This window comes from Lissotriton vulgaris, chromosome 12 (genome assembly GCF_964263255.1).
Source record: "Lissotriton vulgaris chromosome 12, aLisVul1.2, whole genome shotgun sequence".
NCBI classification, from domain to species: Eukaryota; Metazoa; Chordata; class Amphibia; order Caudata; family Salamandridae; genus Lissotriton; species Lissotriton vulgaris.
This window is the reverse complement of record NC_141700.1, coordinates 21,226,796-21,250,421: the sequence shown is the minus strand read 5'-3', so window position 1 is coordinate 21,250,421 and position 23,626 is coordinate 21,226,796. Positions and strand designations below refer to the sequence as shown.

At 46.5% G+C, this 23,626-nt stretch overlaps 1 protein-coding gene across 3 annotated transcripts in view; it reads left to right on the top strand.

Annotated features, from left to right (window-relative positions):
- The window catches only part of LOC147673086 (spindlin-W-like), a 94,844-nt gene that overhangs the window by 65,749 nt on the left and 5,469 nt on the right, over positions 1 to 23,626 (top strand). The gene's annotated exons all lie outside the window — the stretch shown is intronic.

Below are 23,626 nucleotides of genomic sequence, written 5' to 3'. Positions count from 1 at the left end.
AAATGGGCGTAATTTCTAATATTTATATGTTTCTCTCCTTTTCATTGCTTGGTTTTGCTTATGAGAAAGTGTCACTCATAGTCGTTGAAATGTCACTCCTAATTCTACTACAATTATCAAAATGTCACACATTGCAATCTGAAACCTTGGCAGCTATGCTAAGTCTACAATACACACAACACATTTGAACATTTCATAATTTCATTCCACACAATTCAAGTATAAATAATTTAACTCTACAACATTCCATACCACATAATTACAATCCTAAAAATAAAAAAAACATATTTCCACTTCACTCCATACCACATAATTCCACATTACATAATAACATTCCACTCAACTTAATACCACTCCAAACCACATAATGACACTCCACACAACACAATTCAACTACACATAATTCCATTTCAACCTATATAGTTATACTTCACACAACATATTTACACTCCACTCCAAAACACACAATTACCCTCCACAAAATACAACTCTGCAACATGCTGCATAATTCCACTCCACACAATTATACACCACACCAGGCCATATAATTCCATACGTCCTACAATTCCACAATTCATCCCCACACAATTCATCACACAACATAATTACACTCCACATAATACCACTCAGCACCACGTAATATACCTCCACATAATTATGCTCTACTCCAATACATTCCACATAAATCCAGTCTAGGCCACGTAGCAACATTCCACATAACTACACTTCACACCATGCCTCATAATACCACTCAACATAATTTTCACTCAACGCACTTCCACGTCACACAAATTTAACACTACACATTTCCATTTCACACCACATAATTCAACAACAAACTACATAATTCGATGCCTCGTCAGGGTTAGTAAGCGCTATATATATGCAATTACAATACAATAATTCAAACCAACAACACAATTACACAACACACCACATACATCCAACCTGTACCACAAAATTCCACATCATGCTACAATATTTAACAGCACACCAGATAAGTAAACTCCACTACATACCACCACTCCACAACACAAAATACCATTCCAGATAATCGCTCTCCATGAAACACAATCCCACTCCATGACACACAATCCCACTCCATGAAACACAATCCCACTCCATGACACACAATCCCACTCCACATAATTACTGTACACTCAGTACCACACAATTACTATCCACATAATTACACTGCACACCATCCCACATTATTTCACTACACAAATCCAATCCACACAACACAATTCCACAACTAACATATATGCCTTGCATACATGCAAATACATATACTTCAAAACCAGTGCTTGCAAGTGCTTGTTTACCTTCCAATGAGTCCCAGCAGATCCTGTTCTTGGAGGGAGCTGCAATCTGCTCCTGGCCCTGTCAGTTCTGTGCTGCCTTGTCCCTTCTCGGAGGCCGTGCCTGTGGCGAATGCTCTCTCGAGGGCCCCACCCCCATCCTCTTTACGGGCCTGGCTCGTGGCTCCGACTGAAGAGAAACAATGTAACGTGTTACTTTGTTTATCTTCAGTCCTGGGTCAGCAGCGCGAGGAGCTCAGATAAGGCTGCACACTGCAGCTGCTTCAGAGCAAGCCTCTCTCTCACAGCTCTCTGCTGAAGAGCTGAGGGGGCCCCCTTCACCTACTGAAGACTAGGGCCCCTGCACTGCGGGGGTGTTTGTTACGCCCCTGCACTGTAGTACAATTACATGAATCGTGCATTCTCGCTGGTGTTTGTCCTTTGGGTACTTGTTGACTGGTGCTACACATGGATCACGTTTGCCTTTGATAGGAGTTATGGTTTAGTGGGGTATATAGTGTAAATTAATGTTGGTGTGAGCATTTATTGTACATGTAATATTATTGTGTGCATCATGCAGAGGATGAAAAGTAGCAGGAAGGGCTTTGATGCCGTAGAGGCTAGCAGCAAAAAAGGTTTTGTGGGTGGGGTCAGTTGAAGAGATTGTTTAACATGTTTTAAAATACCACAGTGGCATTGGGGAGGGCAGTAGCTGAAAGGCTCTGTCTTTACTGGTAGGCAGTGGTTAGATGGGGACCAGCCATCAGTCTTTCTGTCGGTGATGGACAGGGGAGTAGTGGGCGGTGGTCACAGGTTCACAGTGACATCCGAGGGTTGGTTTTGGAGACAGGCAGAAAAGCATAACTGCGGGTTTCATAAGGGTGACAGTAGAGTTAATGGATGTGTTAGTAGCCGGCACAAAGGCAGTGGTCTGTATTTGGAGTTATTTCCTGAGCGGGCTTCGCTTGAAGGTGGCTCATCAAGTAGGAGGATGTGTTTGGTGGGCCCCCTCTGCAAATCCTGGTCACTGAAAGGATGAGGACTGAGCCACCTTAGAAATTAGCAACAGAAGGATACGACAAGTCCATTCACGTAACTGTGAACAAAAATCTTGTCTGCGATATTAAGATCAAAAGTTAAATCAAAGCTGTTGACAAATAGCAAACTTGTGTTTTTTTTTCTCTGCTGATGGCATGTTAACTTGTGCATTTTAGTCAAATTATACATCCTGTCTAGAGCACCAGCGCCAACAGCTCCCTTAACACAGAAATGTGGTATTGAGCCCCATCTTACACAGGCCCCCTTCGCTCCCCTAAAAGTTGAGTTGTGTCAGGCCTTTCCTTGTGCCTTTCGCTGCCATGAGTGCCTATTACACAAATACATTTAAACAACAGGGATAGCAAACTTCAAACACTGAAGCAGCGCATAGCAAAACACATTATGTTCAATTTACGAAACTCTGATAGGTTATGTGATTTGGCAAGTTCAGCTCAGCACATGATATAGATAAAGATGTTCTGACGATAACCACCATATTTCGCGGATGAAAGGTTTAGATATATTTGGATTTCTCTGTGCTGTGGGCCGCTGAATTATACATTCTTGGCCACTTGAAAGTCAAGTCTACAAGCACAGTATTGAAAACTTCATAAACTGTTGCATATGTTACATAGCTTTTCATTTAACATATATGCCAGTATCTGAAAGAGACACATTAGTGATAGTTTCCTTACCTTAGAATATCCCCAGGCAACAGACTGGATCCTTAAAGTTTTGCTTAGCAGTACCCCTGCGCGTCAGTAGGTGGCGTCCTGCGGCTCCGCGTCAGTCACTTGCGTCGTAAGCGCTGAGATAACGTCACGGAGAGTACTTAGGCACTACCCATGCGCGCTGACGTCAGTTCTTTCTTTTTCCGCGCCCGCAAGCGCAGATCCGGATTGAGCACGTTCCATAGTCACTTTTTGACTACTCTTTTGAGACTTTTGTCTCTCCCCTTTTAGGTCTCGACTATTATATCCTGCAGGGATAAATAGGCGAGTGTATACTAGTTGAAACAAACTCTTTGACCAAGCGGATTCCAAGCAGATTACGTGCAGTTCATGTGACCCAGTCGTGTGAGACGCGCGACCAACGTCAAACCCATAAGCCTTGCAGCACCAGACTTCAATGGAATGCCTCCCAGGCTGCTCCCCCGCCCGTGACGCTTCGCCAGCGCGCGCTTGATCTCACTCACATCCAATATGCTCGTTCCCTACCTCTCGCTCGCTCCCCTGCCCCCCCCACCCATCCGCCTCGCACACCACCATGCTCCTTCCCTCCCACTCGCTCGTTCCCCCGCACCCCCGCATCCATCTAAGCGCCCGCCCCCATCCGACTTGTATTACAATGAGTTTCGCTGTGGGCAAGCTGCAGCAATCGGCGGATTCTGACAGAAGCCCCTCTCTTGTTCCCCAGTACATACATGCAGTATTTCTGCTGCTCCTAGGCGGGATTTATAGAATAGCCCGTGGCTAGGTGCTACCAGAATACTTTAGGAAGTGACAAAACCTGCTCCCCCACCCACCCCCCCCAACCCCCATCCGCCTCGCACACCACCATGCTCCTTCCCTCCCACTCGCTCCCCCGCCCCCCGCTCCCCCCAGTCTGTGCCTCGCATCAGGCCCCATTCATTACAGTCAAGACGTGATAACATAACATAAACCTCTATGACTCATGGGATGCACTTCTCCGTTAACTTAGCTGAGATTTCCAAAACTTGACAGGGGGCAGCGATGAAAGGGTAGTGATACGTTTCAGGGTGTAGAGTTCTTTGTCACATATCAAATGGTGCATCTTATTTGCTAATTTAGCCTGGTAAGTTAATGTGAGGATTCTTTAGTTCGTAGCCACAGATAACTGAACTATTTTTACATTCCAATTGGTCAGTTTAATCAAAGCTGCTCAACAACACGGACACGTTTATTTCAGTACCATGAAATTACTTAATAGTAATTATTCACGCAAACAACCGATCAACATTTTGAAAATTACTTGCACCAAGACCAAAATGAAGTATTTCTTAAATATCCGTACATAAATAATTGACACTCCACTGACTTTGAAAGTCTTCGGTATTATACATTGAAACCACATAAACTATATGATATTCATATTTGCAAGGAATATTTTGGCTTCCTAAAATGCAAAAATACATTAGTCGCCGAACGGCTGCTTTGCAAGGATGCCAAATACTAGAATCACCTGGTCATCAACAAACGTTAAGACCGTGATTATCCTTATTTGGGGCTTGCTTATAAACGTACATATAATTGTTTAAATGTTATGTTACAGACTTGATGAGCCTCCCAAGCTGCTCCCCGCCCCGCCATCCCACAAAGCAAGCCAAAAACATCAAAGCGACTGGCCGCTTTGAGTCCATTTGCTACCATCCACTTCACGCAGGTCATAAACGGGACCATCTGCTCGTGAATCTGGATGCTTTCATGGTTGCCCAGCCCCCTTCCCAGCGCTGCCTTTACTCTGCCGGCTTGTTTTACAGTGGCATTTTGCATGCTAGGATATGTAGGTCCACAGTTTATAACGTGAAAATAGAACTTCAAATGCCAACATTCTGCGTTTTGTTGACTGTAAAGTTGAGGCTGGATTATTGTGTCTCACACAAAATAAGACCCCTTGGCAGAAGCTAGTACTTGTAGCTGGTAATTGACCTAAATAAAAACCTATGTTTTTACTTGCACTTCAGTTAAGATTGCATGGCGTATATAGCAACTTCTTGTTAATAGGCATGCAATGCTGATGGTAATGTGGATGGAAACAGACTGCAGTCTGTTACTAGTTTTGTTGGGCAACATTTATTTAATGATTCAAATACTAATCTACTCCGTTTTATTTGTTAAAAGATCTTTTTATTGCACAGAAAACAAAGAAATACGATGAGACTGCAGCTTGCTGTGCAATATTAAAACACAAGCATACATTGTCAAATTTCCATCTTCTCCCTGAAGCCCCCCTCACCCATCTCCCTCCCCAACCATTCACAAATTAGTAACAAAGTCCAGATGTCTTTGGCTCTGAGCATCACTGTCAGTATCAGACATAGGTGCACATAACTCTCCCCGATACGCGTTCCATTTCCCCTATATTTTAGTCCATTTGTTCGGACAACTCTTACAGATTACCACGCCACAGCATCGCTCGACGCCACAGAATCACTCGGCACCACTGAACGCCACAGCACCCCTCAACGCCACCCTCAACGCCACAGCACCCTCTACGCCACAGCACCCTCTACGCCACAGCACCCCTCTACGCCACAGCACCCCTCTACGCCACAGCACCCCTCTGCGCCACAGCACCCCTCTGCGCCACAGCACCCCTCTGCGCCACAGCACCCCTCTGCGCCACAGCACCCCTCTGCGCCACAGCACCCCTCTGCGCCACAGCACCCCTCTGCGCCACAGCACCCCTCTGCGCCACAGCACCCCTCTGCGCCACAGCACCCCTCTGCGCCACAGCACCACTCAGCGCCACAGCACCACTCAGCGCCACAGCATCACTCAGCGCCACAGCATCACTCAGCGCCACAGAATCACTCAGCGCCACTCAATGCCACAGCACCCCTCAATGCCACAGCACCCCTCAATGCCACAGCACCCCTCAATGCCACAGCACCACTCAGCGCCACTGAATGCCACAGCATCCCTCAACGCCACAGCATCCCTCAATGCCACAGCATCCCTCAACGCCACAGCATGCCACAGCACCCCTCAACACCACAGCACCCCTCAACACCACAGCATGCCACAGCACCCCTCAACGCCACAGCACCCCTCAACGCCACAGCACCCCTCAACGCCACAGCACCCCTCAACGCCACAGCACCCCTCAAGGCCACAGCACCACTGAAGGCCACAGCATCACTCAGCACCACTGAAGGCCACAGCATCACTCAGCACCACTGAAGGCCACAGCTTCACTCAGCACCACTGAAGGCCACAGCATCACTCAGCACCGCCTGGTTCTAATATGTTCTCTCAATGTTTCAAGCTCTATTACAAATGTCACAAAAATTTTTTAATATTTAACTTCTGTTCTTGGATTTTCATCACCATAAAATACACTGAACATAATCTTCCCAAAAGTTATTTACAAAAGTTTAAGCTATTGCCATTATAAATTACAATAACTTTTATTTAAGTATTCATTATTAAAAAATAAAAGCCATTGTTATTTGTAATATTAATACATCTAAGTCATGTAAATACAACACATATTGTATTACAAATGCTATAGGTGTCACGTTTGCGAAAGTTAAAACTATTGGCATTGTAAATGACAAAGCTATTATTTTCGCTATTTTCAAAACCAACACAAATAAAAAATTCGTCATTTACAATACCAATAGCTCAAACTTTCCTAATGCGAGACCTATTGCATTGCAAATGCTTGTTTCTCCTGGTGCATGTAGGGATGCCCGGCTTTAAGTCTTGTGGGACATGCCGCCGTAATATGTCGGTGGCGGACTCCCACGATGTGTGCCTCTACTGCCTGGATCACGACTCCCGGGACTGTCGAGCCATTGCCCCGAAAGCCTTGCGAGAGCGACGTCTGCAATTGCTGGAGGTTCAGCATTTGTCGCACCGCCGCTCTGAGTCCAGGGGCTGGTCCCGCTCCAAGTCTTCGCCTTCAGATTCCGGTCAGCGACGCCATAAAAAGAAGTAGAAGAAGCGTGTTCGCTCTCAGACGTCCCCCTGTCGCTCCTCTGAGGCGGACGAGGGGAACAGGGGCTCCGCCCCTGCGGCTCCTCTGGAGCCTGGGAGTCCCGCAGCCTACCCACCATACCCGGGTCCATCGGCGACTCCCGAACAGGTGCAAAGGTTTCTTGCTGCCGTGGACTGCCTTTTTAGGCACCGGGCTCCTGCTGGCGCGCCTTCGGGCCCCGCGGTCCCGTGTCCAGATTCTGCTGGCCCGGCAGCTCCGGCACCACAGGATCCTGCGCCGCTGGCTCCGGCCCCGGCGCCACTTGGTACAGCGGTGCCGGTTCTGGCCTCTGTGCCGCCCTCAGCTCCACCCCTGGCGCCCCACTGGGTGCAGTTTATCCCACTCCTGCCCCGGTTTCAGGACCATTTTGTTCCGGCCTGGAATCTGCATTGGGAAGCGGGTCCAGCACGGCCGGCGCCAGTCTCGGTTCCGTTCCCGACACCGTTCGTCACTTCTCCGGCTCTGCTGCTGCGGCTGTCTCCCTCTACGTCCGAGGCTGACGAAGACTGGGACTGTTAAGATAATGGGGTAACCCAAAAGGTACAGGACCTGGGTATAACACGTTATAAGAATACAGTGGTCCAACCTCTATAATTTATAAACTGAATCCATTAGAAATTGTTCATTAATTCAACAGTTTTGGAGCATGTATTGATCAGCTCTATCCATAAATGCATATGTGTATATAACAATATAATACTCGGGGCATAAAAACACAGCAGTGACAATAAAGAGCAGTATTTTTAATTCATTGCTCCTCGGTCAAACAAATTCCCGAAAATTCTTGATTGCAAAACATTACAATCCATAGTGGTTGCCCCAAAGGAGCGTGCAACATAGCAAAGAAGTGCCAAGAGGTGAATAGTGAGGAGAAAGAAAGTGAAAAATCAAACTAGATAGTGACACAAAAATACTCAAACTGATTCGCAAAAACAGTAACGGATCAAGCATTGATCCATCCTGTACAACCTGACCCTCAAAATACTCAAAGGAAAATATTCTCATACAGTGTAAATGAATATATCATAAATTTTGCACATCAATGTAGAGAATCAAACAGGTCCAGGTTATATAAATACTGCGTCAACGTTTCGACTCGTCTTAGGGCCATGGTCATTTTTAAGCCTGGGCCATGCGGGTCTTCATCAGGACAATTCTAGATAGGGCAACCAAGGGAATATAGATGTCCCTACAAGAAAAAAAAAAGGAATTTAAACTGCTGCCTAATTCTAAGTAATTGGATGAAACTGCCCAATAATTCAAAACGCTTACCCAGAGAGGTGTAAAGCGGTGAAGATTCCACGTAAAATGATGGCTCTATGTCCTATAGAAGGGATCAACGGACAGGAGGGACTTGTCAATGTCAATTTTTAGGTACATTTAATGTTGAAGTTAAAAAAGAGAAAACCGGCCAGGTCAAATACCTTATAGTTTCCTGGTCGAAACCGAATTCCAATCGATAGTGCTCGATGGATAATGCCCTAAAATAATTCATACAAGGTATGTATTAGGGTCAACATGGTCCTATGGTGCACTCAATAGTATATATATATCCATAGGTAACCACATACATAGAAGGAAAAAGGAGATTACCTGCAATTGGGCTTAATAACTCTGAAAAATATTCCTCAACCAATGATAAATCCTGTGTCCATACTCGCTCCAATTTAACCGCGTAGTATGCAATTGACTGGAAGATGAAAACAGAGGAACAAAGTTAGAAATCCACTATTAAGGTCCAAGTCGCTCATCTTAATCGAGCCTCTGCTTCAGAACACGCTTAGCATAAACGTTGTTCTTCTTTTTGCAAGAGGACTCGTGGTACACTCATAGGTAGCCTCACGCATAGAAGGGAGAGTGGAGATTACCTGCAATTGGGTTCAAAAACTCAGAAAAAGTCTTCCTCAAACAATAGTCATTCATATGTCCATACTTGCTCCCAATTAACCGCGTAGTATGCAGTTTAACTGGAAGATTAAAACAAAAGGACAAATTAGAAACTAACTAACAAGGTCCAAGCAGCTCCTCTTTTTCGAGCCTATGCTTGCCAACCTGCTTCCCATAGATGTTTCATTTCTATTCATGGGAAGACTTCACGGAGGCAGCAACGAATGTCCAGCCGTCCGAGACTGAAATGCGGCAGCATTCGAGTAGGCGAAATCAAAGAGGGACTAGGTCCCGTCCATGTCGAGTGTTATTTTCCGGGATAATCTCCACTGAATTGAATTGTATTTTTTGGGGCATCCACCACAATTTAATTAAGACAAGGCTCCGGTCGGTTAACACCGCCTGCTTGTTGTGCCGTTACTCCAACGCAGTGTGGGATTCAGTTGCTCAAGTCTTTCCTCAGTGTTCTGAGGAGGTCCAGGCTGTTCTTTCCCAATCGATTGCTGAAGGTAAGGATGTGGCTAAGTTTGCCATCAAGAGTGGTTTGGACACCGCTGATTCGTTGGGCAGGGCAATTTCCATGACTGGTGTTGTGCCGCCACGCCTGGTTGCATTCAACTGGGTTCTCGTTCGACGTCCAGGGCTCGCTCATGGATATGCCCTTTTATGGCTTCCACCTCTTTGGCGATAAGACCAACAGTGCACTGGAGAGCTTTTAGGACTCACGGGACACGACCAAGTCCTTGGGTCTTTCTACGAAGAACCCTGCCACTCATGGGTTTCGTTCCTTTCGTGGTCAGTGCAGAGGCACCCAGGCACGCTCCTCTAACAAGCCGGTGCAGAACCAGCCTCCGCGCGGCTGTGGCTTCCGCAGGTGTGGGTCTGGTGAGCTTCAGGGAGTACCCCACGCCGGTGGGTGGCAGGGTCCGCCACCACCTCCACCACTGGTGCGAAATTACATTGGACAGGTGGGTGCTGCAGATAATCTGCAAGGGTTATTCCCTTCCAGTCCTCCCCTCCAGCCATGCCGCCTGGGTGCCACAGCATGTCAAGGGATCATTTGGTTCCTCTCCAACAGGAAGCTACGGCCCTCTTGGCCAAGAGGGCCATTGAGTGCATTCCTGTACAGGAAGTAGGGAGTGGTTGTTATTCCCACAACTTTCTGGTTCCCAAGAAAGACAAGGGGGGCCTGCGCCCCATCTTGGACCTCCGGGACGTCAATCGCTTTCCCCGGAAGGAGAAATTCAAAATGCAGACTCTGGCTCAGGTCCTTGCTGCCCTCGACCCTCGAGACTGGATGGTAGCGTTGGACTTGCAGGACGCTTATTTTCACATCCCTGTCCTGCCGGCCCTCCGGCGTTACCTGCGGTTCACAGTAGGCCAGGAGCATTTTCAGTTTGCCGTGCTCCCCTTCTGCCTTACCAGCGCCCCTCGGGTGTTCACGAAGGAGATGGCGGCGGTCGCGGCTCACCTGCGCAGGTCGGGGGTTTCAGTCTTCCCCCTACGTCGACGACTGGTTGTTGAAGGCTGGCTTGCCCTAGGCAGTCGTCAACCACCTTCAGACTACGGCTGACCTCCTGCAGTTGCTGGGGCTCTCCATCAACGTGCCGAAGTCGCACCTGAGTCCCTCTCAGAAGCTCCCCTTCAATGGAGCGGTTCTGGATTCGACACGGTTTCGGGTTTATCCTCCCGAGCAGCGAGTCAGGCTATGATTCAGATCGTTCGGCCTCTATCCTGGGTTTCAGTCGGATGACCCTACGGCTCCTGGGCCTGATGGCCTCCTGCTGGTGACACATGCCAGATGGCATATGCGGGCTCTGCAGTGGGACCTGAAATTCCAGTGGGCGCAGCATCAGGGCAACCTGTCCGATCATGTCCAGATCTCGGAGGGCACTGCTCAACTATTACAGTGGTGGCTCATGAATCGAGATTGGGTCAAGAGCAGATCCCTCTCCCTTCCCCAACCGGAGAACACAGTGGTGACGGATGCGGTCCTCCTGGGATGGGGTGGCCACTTGGGAGAGGCAGACATCAGAGGCCTCTGGTCCCCGGCGGAGTCCCGGCTCCATAACCACCTGTTTACTGTCTATGCCTGTGGTTGTTACAGTTAAAAATTGTAGTTTTAGCCTGCCTGTAATTGCATATTTTATCACCTGTGTTGTGTTTTAAATGTGTGGTTTTCCCTGCCCATGATTGCCTTCATTTAGTGTGTTGAATTGTGGGATTTGCAGTCCAATTTCTGTAGTTTGTCCCTCTCATTCCTTGGTGACAAATCTGTTTTCCCTCCAAATTTCTCATTTGCTCTGTGCTTAGGCCTGTGTGCTGAAACAGTGCAGCCCCAGCCACCATTTTGTGTTCACAAGCCAGTGAGGCCAGCCCCCCTGCCCCCCCTCTCCCAGCAACAGGGATTTTCTACATCAGAGGGTGCTTCTGTGAGCTGTTGAAACTGTATTTACTGGGGCCTGTGCACTTCGTTTTTTGGCCAGCAGGGGGAGTAAAGCTTTATTCAAACAGTATTGTTAGATTTCGAGTTAGTGAAGCCTTTACCTGCTGAAGTCCAAAGTTGTGGATTGAGCCTGTCTGTCTCCTAGGAGATTCTGAACAGGAGCAAGCAGCTTCCAACTCCCTGACCAGCAAACCTTGTCTGAGGTTGCTGGGACCTTATATAGTGTGCTGATGGTTGGCACATGTCAGACCCCCCAGGATATAGCGGCATGGATTAGCAAATTTAGCGGCACAAAAATGGAAATTTAGCGGCACAAAAATGGAAATTTAGCGGCACAAATATGGAAATTTAGCGGCAATTTTGCGGCATTTTATGTGGCCATTTTTCCTACAACAAACACAGATATCTTAGTTTTTTTAGTTATTTAACAACATGAAGCTATGTATATTTGGTTTCTTTACAATGTAGACACTTTGGGGCAGATTTACAAGCCCCTTGCGCTGCTTTTACGCCACCGTTGTGTCACTTTTGTGACGCAGCGGAGGCACAAAAGATGCACCATGGTGCGGGGTATTTACAACGTGACGCATCTCCCAGATGCGTCACGTTGCAAAGCCCTGCGCCAGAAGAGGCGTACCATTGCAGGTCAGTTTGTGTCTTGCAATAGCCTTAGAGCTTGGTGCCACTGTACCTGCTGCACTAATGATGGCTATACCTATCGCCCCTTTACAGTGTATTTTGAACACGACCTGATATCCCACCGGATGCCCGTTCGACAGATCTAAACACTAGAGAAAGAGCAGTCAAAACCGCCAAGTGGTCACTTGTTAAACAGTAGCGAACTGCATGTTGGTACTTGTAGTTTCGTTGCAAAATGTCAGCCTGCAAATCGTCTCCGATTTAAAAGCGGGGACTGGTTGAAGTTGACATCCATGACATGGGGCCACTTGACGCCCGTGTTAAATTTCTCGCCTCTAGGATTTTTCCCATGGCTCACTCCCAGGGGGAAATGGTCTGCAATAGGTGAGCTCAACCCTCTGACTTCATCCCTTGTCCAGCGCGCCTCTGCAGATACCCCGTCCCGTGTGCGCCTCAGCTCTCTCGGCTGAGTGGTTCTGTCTGTTTATCTTGAGGGACAGACATCTCTGCACGGCGCTCCGTCCCCAAGCCCGCGAATAGGGTGACCAACTGGCATTGGTGCAAATTCAAGACAGTGAGTGTACAAATTAAGGACAAAGGGTCAAAATTCAGGACACAAATTCAGGACAGGAGGTCAAAATTCAGGACAAAACTTCAGGACAATAGGTACGTTTTAACACATCAGAGGTCGTGCAATAGTATATAAGTAAGCCCAGCCATTTCCAAACATATTCAACCGTTTGCAAACCTATCCATCATGTATCCTTCCATCTATCATTTCACTCATCCATCCCTTCATCCATCCCCTCATCCATCCTTTCACTCATCTCCATTATCCATCCACCCTTTTACCCTATCCATCTGTACACTTATCCATCCACTCATCATCCCATCCATCCATTCACTCATCCGTTCAGCCATTTACCCTTTCACCAATCCAGCCATCCTTTCACTTACTAATCCTTCCACCCATCCACTAATTTAGTCATCCATCCATCCTCCCTTTCTCTCTCCATCGACCCTTTCACTTAGCCATCCTTCCTTCCATCCATCCTTTCACCCACCCATCATCCATCCATCCATCTGTCCTTCCCCTCATCATCCATCCTTCCCCTTATCACCCATCCATCCTTTTCCCTCCTCATCCATTCATCCTTCCCCTCATCATTCATCGATCCATCCATCCTTTCACCCACCCCCTCATCATCCATCCATCCTTTCACCCTCATCCTCCATCCATCCACCCTTCCCCTCTTCATCCATCCATCCACCCTTCCCCTCATCATCCATCCTTTCATCCACCCCCTCATCAACCATCCATCCACCCCCTCATCAACCATCCATCCACCCCCTCATCATCCATCCATCCTTCCCCTCATCCATCCATCCTTCCCCTCATCCATCCATCCTTCCCCTCCATCCATCCATCCTTCTCCTCATCCATCATCCTTCCCCTGATCCATCTTTCCCCTCATCCATCATCCAGCTACCCTTCCACCCATACATCCAGCTATTTACATTTTCTCTCCATCCGTCCCCTCTCATCAATCAATCCATCCATCCTCTCTCATTATCCATTTATTCAATCTTTCATTCATACATTCAACCTTTCACTGATTCATCTAGCCATTCACCCATCCCTTCACTTACTTACTCACCAACCTTTCCATATTAATCTTGAGCTGAGCCTTTTGAGAAGAGGCCCATCAAGAACTTCACCCTCGCTGCAGGGGCCGTTCCAGGACTGGGAGAGAAGCCACCCAGGGCGGAGACAGGATCCACCACAGGGGGGGACAAGAGCCATCACAGGTGTAGGTGGACTGGAGCCACAACATGGGGGGACAGGAGCCATCACAGGCGGGGGATGGACTGGAGCCACCACATGGGGGGACCGGAGCCATCACTGAGGGGAGGGCAGGAGCCATCACAGGAGAGGGAACAGGATCCACCAGGGTGGGCACAGGGGTGGGCATGCAGTATTCTAGTATCATCTTGGGCTCCTCGCCCCCTCCTGCACAAGACAACGAGAAGACAGGCTCTCTGTCCAAAATGCCATCCCCCACTGTGATGTAGATTACTTACAGGATATGCTCTAAGAGAACTGATTGAACTGATTGTCCACCATACTTTGTTAATCAGTGTGGATGCGATTGTGCCATTTCTTTATTTTCTTACATTATAGACTGCATGTTGAAGAACCGAGGGTTGCTTACAATTTAGTGACAGTAATTACGCTCTGTGAAGAGAACCACGTGCTGCCTCGGTGTAATCAGGGGTGTAATCTGGCCGAGTCTTGGATGTTTGGGGCCCTGGGTAGAAATGGAATGTGCGCGCCCCCTCCAAATAGCAGAGACATGATGCATTCAGGGCTGTTTGCATGTGAATAGATGTCGCTGCTCCTGAGCCTGCAGCCCCTCCCTCTCAGTCACCTTCGCAGCGCCTCTTAACAGGTCAGCAAGGGCTGGAGGTGTCAGGGCTGCCCCCCCCCCCTCCTCTCAGTCACCTTCGAAGCACCTCTTAACAGGTCATCAAGGGCTGGAGGTGTGAGGGTTGCCACCCCGCTGTGCCTCTCCAATGCTGCTGAGTATCTTGGCTGCTCGCCCACAGGCGATAGCCACATAAAGCAGACCCCCCAGGATATAGCGAAAAATGCCGCGATTTCTACAAAAAATGCCGATTTCGCGGGCATTTTTGTAAAAATCGCGGCATTTTTTTAAAAGTGCCGATTTCGCGGCAAATCGCAAAATCGCGAAATCGCGATATCCTGGGGGGTCTGACATGTGTACACTGATTGGTGGTTGTATCTGGTGTTTCTATTGGGTTAGGGTTAATGTCCTCATTGGCTGGGTATTTGAGGGTTCTGATTGGTTTCTCGGTCTGTGATTCAATCATTGCAGGGTTGGGACTAGGGCTAGGGTTCGTATTTCTATAGGAAGTAGGGACTAGGGCTTCCTATGTTATTGGTTGTTGGGAGTAGGGTGGGATTAGGGCTACGGTTAGACCTTTAATTGGAAGTAGCGATTTAGTGCTTCTGGTGTGATTGGTTTTCGGACCAGTTGTGGGACTAAGAGTAGGGTTAGGCTTTCTATTGGAAGTAGGGACTAGGGCTACTTGTACCATTGGCTGTTAGGGCTAGTGTTGTGATTGGATAGTGTTAGGGCTAGGGTTCCCATTGGCTGAAGGGGTCACCTGATTATTAGGGCTACAAAAAGGGCCAGGCTTAGGGCGTCTCAGCCCGGGCGTCAAGGCTAAGGGTGGACAAGGGTAGTTGCCTGTTTGGGCCTTTTCGAGACTGGTCGGGACTAGGGCCTGAAATGCTGCCCTTTTTCTCTTTAAAAAAAAAAAATCCTTCACTCTCTTATCCCTCCACTATCCTTTTTCTATCAAAATTAACAGACTAACATGTTCACTTCTCAAATTCCATGTTCCATATTCAACTATACTAATATACTGCCCAAATAACTGAATAACATATCTACTACTCAAATTAATTCATATTCATACTATACTAATTTTCAACACTAATCCTTTATGGGTTCCGGAGTGGCGTGCTACTCGCCAAAAAAGCGCTTCAACACCCATCAGGGGTAACAAGTGCTATATGAATGCAAATCTTTCTTCCCTTTTATCCATCCTCTATCCTTCTCATTCCAAGTAACACACTAATATCCACCACTGAAATTACCTCATATTTCACCATATTAATTCACCACTAATCCTTTATAGGCTCCCTGAATAGCATGCGTCAACAAGCGAGCGATAAATAAATACTAACCTTTGTCCTACTCTATCCTTCTGCTATCATTCCAAATCCAAATAACTGACTAACATATCCACCACTTAAAATGTACTTGCATGTTTCACTATACTAATTCAAAACTAATCCTCTGTGGGTCCCGGAGTAGCGTGCTACCCGCCGAAAAAGCGCTTCGACGCCTCGTCAGGGGTAGTAAGCGCTATATAAATGCAATTACAATACAATACAATACAATATCAACCTTTTGGAGCTGCGGGTGATCCGGCTTACACTGAAGGCATTCCTCCCCTATGTCAGGGGGAAGGTAGTGCAGGTGTTAACGGACAACACCACGGCCATGTGGTATTGCAAGAAACAGGGCGTTGTGGGGTCCTGGACCCTATGTCAGGAGGCTCTGTGCCTCTGGACATGGCTGGAGCATCATGGCATTACCTTGGTGGTTCAACACCTGGCCGGTTCTCTGAACGCTAGGGCCGACAAACTCAGCCGCCGGTGCTTGATGGATCACGAATGGGGTCTGAACTTGGACGTGGTGCAAGGTCTCTTTCAGCAGTGGGGAGAGCCTTGGTTGGATCTATTCACCACCGGAGGGAACGCGCAATGTCATAAATTCTGCGCTTTGAAATTTCCAAGGCGGCACTCGCTCGGTGACGCTTTTCGTCACAAGTGGAGTTTCGGTCTGTTGTACGCCCTTCCGCCTATACCACTTCTGCCCAGAGTGCTGAAGAAGATCAGACGCGACCGGGCTCAAGTCATCCTTGTGGCTCCAGATTGGGTACGAAGATACTGGTATCCCGAGCTTCTCAGCATGGCGATCGATCCCCTGATCCGATTGCCTCTTTGGGAGGATCTTCGGTCGCAGCAGCAGGGGACGGTTCTCCACCCGAACCTGTCCAGCCTCCACCTCCACCTCCATGCGTGGAGATTGAGCGGCGACGGTTGACACCTTTCTATCTTCCTCCCATAGTATGTGATGTCATTCTGGCAGCCAGGCGTCCCTCTACAAAAACGGTGTACGCCTGCAGGTGGAACAACTTTGTGGCATGGTGCACGGCGAAGGCTGTGGATCCTCCTTTGCGAGGTTCTTTTGTTCCTTTTTTCTTTAGCCCAGCAGGGCTTTGCTCTGGGCACTATCAAAGGTTATCTTTTGGCCATTTCCGCCTTTCTACGGCTTCCTGATCAGCCTTCTCTTTTTAAGTCTCCGGTTGTGAATCGTTTTCTAAAAGGCATTACGCACACGTTCCCTCCGGTGCCGTTTATTTTGCCTCAGTGGGACTTAAACCTTGTCTTGACATTTCTGATGTGCGCTCCCTTCGAGCCCCTTCATAACTGCCCTTTACGTCTTCTCATTCTTAAGACTGCTTTCCTGGCAGCTATCACCTCTGCCAGAAGAGTGAGTGAGCTCCAGGCTCTTTTTTCTAGACCTCCTTTCCTTCCTATTCATCCGGATAAGGTGGTTCTGAGGACCCGTCCTTCTTTCTTGCCAAAGGTTGTCACGTCCTTCCACATCGGGCAGACCATCACTTTGCCCACCTTCTTTTCGCCTCCACATCCTTCCAGAGAGGAAGAGAGGCTCCACAGTTTGGACCCAAAACGTGCGCTTTCCTTCCATCTGAGCCGCACACAACAGTTCAGGGTGGACGTCCAGCTCTTTGTTGGCTACGTGGGCGCCTAAAAAGGTTGGGCCGTGCACAAACTGACCATCTCTCTGTGGGTCGTTCTCTGCATCAAAGCCTGTTATTCGTTGGCTAAGAAGGAGCCTCCTGTAGAGTTGCGTGCCCATTCCACCAGGGCAACAGCAGCCACTACTGCCTTGGGACGCGGCGTTCCCTTGCAGGACATTTGGCAGGCAGCTACGTGGGCCTCGCTGCACACGTTTACCAAGCAGTACTGCCTTGACAGTTGAGTCCGAAGGGACGGCTACTTTGGCCGTTCTGTGCTCCATGACTTTCTGGTGTAATCTTGTTCGCAGACCCACCACCTGGGTTGGTATTGTTGGGGTATCTATTCTAAGGTAAGGAATCTGTCACTAACGTGTCTCTTTCAGATGCACAAGTTACTACTTGTGTAATGATATATCTGTAAGAGACACTAGTTAGTGATAGATTCCTTACCGCCCCACCCATCCTCCCCGTTCTGCGAACTGATTACTAGGGTTAAGGTCATCCCTTTTAGGGCCCTAGTTTTATGTACCAATGGTCAGTATCTTGCATGGCTCTGCATTCCTGGTGCGGAAAGTCGTTTACAGAACTGACGTCCGCGCATGGGTGGCGCCTAAGTACTCTCCGTAACGTCATCTCGGCCCTTATGACACCAGTGATGGACGCGGATCCGCAGGACGCCACCTACTGATGCGCAGGGGTACTGCTAAGCAAATCTTTCCGGATCCAGTCTGACGACTGGGGATATTCTAAGGTAAGGAATCTATCATTAACTAATGTCTCTTACAGATATATTGCTACACAAGTAGTAACTTGTGTATTAATAGAAGTGTGGCAGTGTCCAAAACCTTGTTCTAGAGCAAAGAAGATGAAATACATTATTTTCTTTAAGATGTACTTAATTGCAATCACGCTGAATGCTTGGATTATGAAGGCACCCAAATTTAGCATTCATATGTAATAATTGGCTACGTAGCATGCAAGTATTTGATACAAAGGTGGTCTGCAATAAGATTAGTACTTTTTTAGGGTTAATGTAAAAACCTTCTAGGTTTTCTTGGTGCGCTTGTCTTGTACATTAATTGAATTCATATGTGGCCTTTTTTAGTATTGATTGTGGTCAGCATAAGAGAGAGAATTTTTAAAAATCATACTTGCAAGACAGAACGGTATACAACCTTTAGCACGCATCTTTTAGCACCCACTACCATTACCACGCATCTGTTACAACGCATACCATTACAACGCATAGCGCTTTGAGGCAATCTGACTTAGGGAATGGCTAGTGAATAGGTTAATTTACTATCCAATAACCTTCCCTAGTGTCCACGGGGACTGGTGTTGGAATAGTAAATTAAACTATTCACTATCCAGCACCCAAAGCACTATGCGTTGTAAAAAATGCGTGGTAATGGTATGCGTGGTAAAAGTGTGCGTGCTAACATCATACATCCGACAGAACTAGTCCAAATTATATTTTCTATCCTATTTCTCCACCTCTTACTTTAACCACAAACTATATTAATAATAGTTTTCCTTTCCTATGTGGTTCTGTAGGTATCCTTCTTATGCATTCCAATCCACATCCATCCACTTCACCTCACCCGACACCAATCCGCCCCAGTCCACCCCAGAACAATACAATCCACCCCACCCTACTCTAGACCACTCAACCCAATCCATATAATTTAACTCCATAGTACGCAATCCCAATCATTCCAGTACACTCATTACCACATAATTACTATCCACATAATTCCACTGCATACCATGCCACATAATTCCACTACGAAAATCCACTCCATACCACACAATTCGATGCCAAACTATTCCACTACTAACAATTCCAATCCAACCCACATAATTCGACTGCACACACACACTCCATAACACATAGGTAAAGGACATTGCCATTTACAATGCCAATAGCTCTAACTCAAGCAATTGTGAGACGTATTGCATTTCCAGTGCTTGTTTTATTTGCACCCGAGAAACAGTTCTTGGCAAATTCCATGTCTTGGGGGGCATCTTCCGGAGAGGGACTGCAGATGTCTGTCAGGTGTGGTGTAATGTATAGGCCAGCAGCCCTACTGTATTATGGCTTGGCTTTTTGATGGTTTTTCTTTGCCCATGTGCTTATATTGTCTGCAAGAGGGACAGCAAGTTAATACGTTATTAATATGGAGACTTTCGTCATGCTCTTCTTAAATCAGTTGATCGAAGAGTCTTCACTCTTGGCAAATAAGAATGTGGTTTATGTTTTTTCAGTTTGGTCTTCAGAGCTATGGTGCAGCCATCAAGGAAAGCAACCTGGTATCTTTTTGCTTTTTTCATGTGCTTCTCTATCAGAATAGAGAAGAGGATAGTTTTCTTCCATTGTGCGACCACAGACCTTGTCGGTTGGTGTGAACTTGCATGTGCTTGCACTCATTTTCAATTACTCCCTCTTTTGCTTTCCCCCTGTCTTCTCATTTTTAGGTCCAGCCTAGACAGTGCTTGCGCTTTCGCTCCGAGAAATGATATACTTAGTGTGCTTACAGCCCACCAACTGCATTTCATTTGTTTGTCAGTGCTTTTTACAAAATCTTGTTTGAGTGGTTAATCTTTCCACTTTGTCCCACCATTTCGTCATTGATAACTCCCACGGAGCAGCCCCCTGGTACTAGGGTGACCAACTGGCATGGGTGCAAATTCAGGACGCTGAGTGTAAAAATTCAGGACAAAGGGTCAAAATTCAGGACAAAAATTCAGGACAGGAGGTCAGAATTCAGGACACAACTTCTGGACAAAAGGTAGATTTTACAGACACATCAGAGGAGGTTGCGCAATAGTATGTAAGTAAGTAAATAGACAACCTTTTAAGCACTAGTCAAAATAGGTTTATATTAGGTTGAAACAATCGTGTACTTCACGGGTTTTCAATATGCACGCAGCTTTGATCAACTGTGCAGGTCTTTTTGTGGTATTTCATATGATAGTAATCTATATATATGGTTACAGCACTGGGTTGTCAAGTCTGATATTTTGTATACAATTCATGTTGTTGAGCAGGCATGTTTGGTGTGAGAAATGGTCGGGAAGATCCGATCGGATAGACATTGTGAGTTGTAAAGTGGCAAGCACAAGATGCAGCTAATCCAGATCCAAACACATTCAACCATTTGCAAACCTATCCAGCATGTATCCTTCCATCCATCATTTCACTCAATCATTCCTCCATCCACCCTTTTACTCATCCATCCACCCTTTCACCCTATCTATCCGCACACTCATCCATCCACTCTTCTACCCATCTATCCATTCACTCACCCATCCAGTCATTTACCCTTTCACCCATCCAGCCACCCTTTCACATACTCATCCATCCACACAGTAACTCACCTTTCCACACATTCACCCTTTCAGTCATCCACACATCCATCCTCCCTTTCTCTCTCCATCGACCGTTTCACTTAGCCATCCATCCTTCCTTTCATCCACCAACTATCCATCTACTTATCCAATCATGAATCCATCGACCCTATCACTCATCCATCCTTTAAATCATCCATCCATCTTTTCTCTGATCCATCCACCCTTTCACTCTTTCACTCATTTATCCAACCTTTTGCCAATGCACCCTCCCCTTTACTCACTCATCCATCCCTACATCCACCCTTTCACACATCTATCCATCCATTGACCCTTTCACTTATTAATTCATCAATCCATCCATCCATCATTTCACTCATCTATCCACCCATTCTTTTTCTCATCATCTGTCCATTCGCTATTTCATTCATTCATCCATCCATTCACCCTTTCACTTATCTATCCAGACATCCACCCATCCCTTCACTTACTCTCTCACCCACCTTTTCACATAAATTGTGAGCCGAGCCTTTGTCTACAGAACAGAAACTCACCCCTCGCTGTGGTTCACAAAGCAAAGAGAGGGGTTCAAAATGCCCCTGCACATAGTCAAACTGAAACCTTGAAAGTCATGCTTGATGCACCGTCCTAGGAGGTGAGGTGACTGTGGCATAGTGTTGTCAGGGATTTAAGTGGGATCACAAAACTGTGGGGTCTCTCCAAAGGGGGTGTTCGATGTAATTAAGGCCGTAGCTTAAAACACCTAAGCTAAAAATCTGTGCTTAGCATAGTGTGCCGGCAGACTGGTTTTCTGCATCTATTATTGCACCCATATAATGAATGAATGAAATGGCATTTATAATGCGCAGCTATGCCCAATGGGCATATAATAAATAACACCTACAACAAGCCAGGACTACTGGCTTTGTCAATTATTGTTAGTTTCATTAACAATAAGCAGAAACAATGCCTTCCTTGAATATAATATTTAAAATGCAGCAGTTCTAAAATGATGGGACTGTGAAAGAACTATAACACTTTTTAAAAGTTCTCTCACCAGCTTATTTTAAGGAACAGGATTCTCTCGTAGCAGTGTGGGCATTTTCCTACATTGCTTCCAGGATGCCCGAGGCTGGAAGAGGCCCACCACATGCTTTTCAAGCCAGACTGGCCGATTGTCATTCTGTATGTGGCAATCGGCCTCATTCAGAATGACAATAGGCAGGATGGAATAAACAAAACAGAAGCCGGGCAGCTAGCGTCTCTGCAATAATGCGCAACCTAGTATACACAATTGCTAGGCTGGACAACCATTTGTGTTGAATTACTTTTTTGTTTTATAAAAGTTTTTGAAAAAAGTTTTTTTAAGCATCAAAAGATACACCACAACATTTACAAAAGTTCATAAGTATAAGATGGGGCTGCTCTTCCGCTCAGAGGAGTGCGAAGTGGCCCCATCAGGGAGTAGAGGATTCTCACAGGGGAACAGGGCTGTTCCCCAAAGGCCCAAATTACGGACAAAAGGCGTCCGTAAAAGGGATCCTCACGGACAACGGACGTGAGGTCCCAATTACGGACGGTCCGTGAAATTTACGGACGGTTGGTCACCCTACCTGGTACTTGTACTCTTCCACTTGTCCCATTTTAGCAATTGTAAAAGGGACTCATGTTTCCTTTGTTCAAGAGCACTGCACACAAGCTCTCGATCTTTTCAGTGCTTTATTACCAAAGCACCCGCTTTCACGTGTCACCATTGCAGCCAGATCATTATATAGTCTGCCCAGAATGTTGAGCCAAGACTCTCGCCCACATTATTATTTAGCGCAGTCTTGAACTAAAGGTATTGAAGCGCTTTACATGAGAGTACGGGGAGATTAAATGATTTGCCCAGAATGTTCAGCCAATGCAGTGCATTTTCACATGTGTTTGTGTAATTAACAACCGTTAAAAACTCTGTGTTTAGACTCCATATATACAACCAGGCGTATTTCTTACACAGTGGCCCCTGCCACAGTAACCTGGTGTGGCAATAAAACAATGGTGAAACTAGTAGGTCAGCATTGGCATCCAAAAGGCAAGACCTATTGGCTCTCTCAATGCTTGTTTCTTTCTCTCCTGGAAGGCAGTGGGTGCTTTGCATGAGTGCCCATTTATCATCCAGAGGCCAAGCCTAAGACATAATGAATCTAAAATAAGGTTTTGTCTACTTTTGTGTGCAAAAGGAGGGACTTCTGATTCCCTACTAATTATTTTTTTTTAATGTTTGTTCCATTTTCCTCACTAGGTATTAGATCTTCACATCCAAGAGTGTTTTTCCAAATTTGCTCGTTTTTTACATTTGACCAATATCAGAATATCGTGATGGATCAGGAAATGCTATTTTAGTGTAATCTTGGTACTCGATCATGGCTACTTTTTAAAATTCATAAACAGCCCATGTGCAAGCCAGTTGCCGAAAAGTGGGAAATGATACTTCTGATTTGTACACCATTCTCTGTCAAAAACAAATGTCCAGACTGACCCTACAATGCATTATGGCACAGTGGATTTCAAAATACAATGTCCCCATTTCACTCTCTCCCACCCCTTAAAATGTTGCCAGACGCAAACATGTTTTCCTTAATGCATTTTTCAAATAAAAACAGTATTGAGTGTTTTCGAGATCTTGCATACGTCTAGAGACAGCATATTGTTTTTGAATAGAAAGGATTACAAAAATATGCGACTTGATGTTGTTAGTAGAATGCTTTCCAGTCATGTACTTTTAGAACTGCTAGGAATACTGGTCTTGTCAGCAGCTTGGTAATGTTTATTTATTAATATA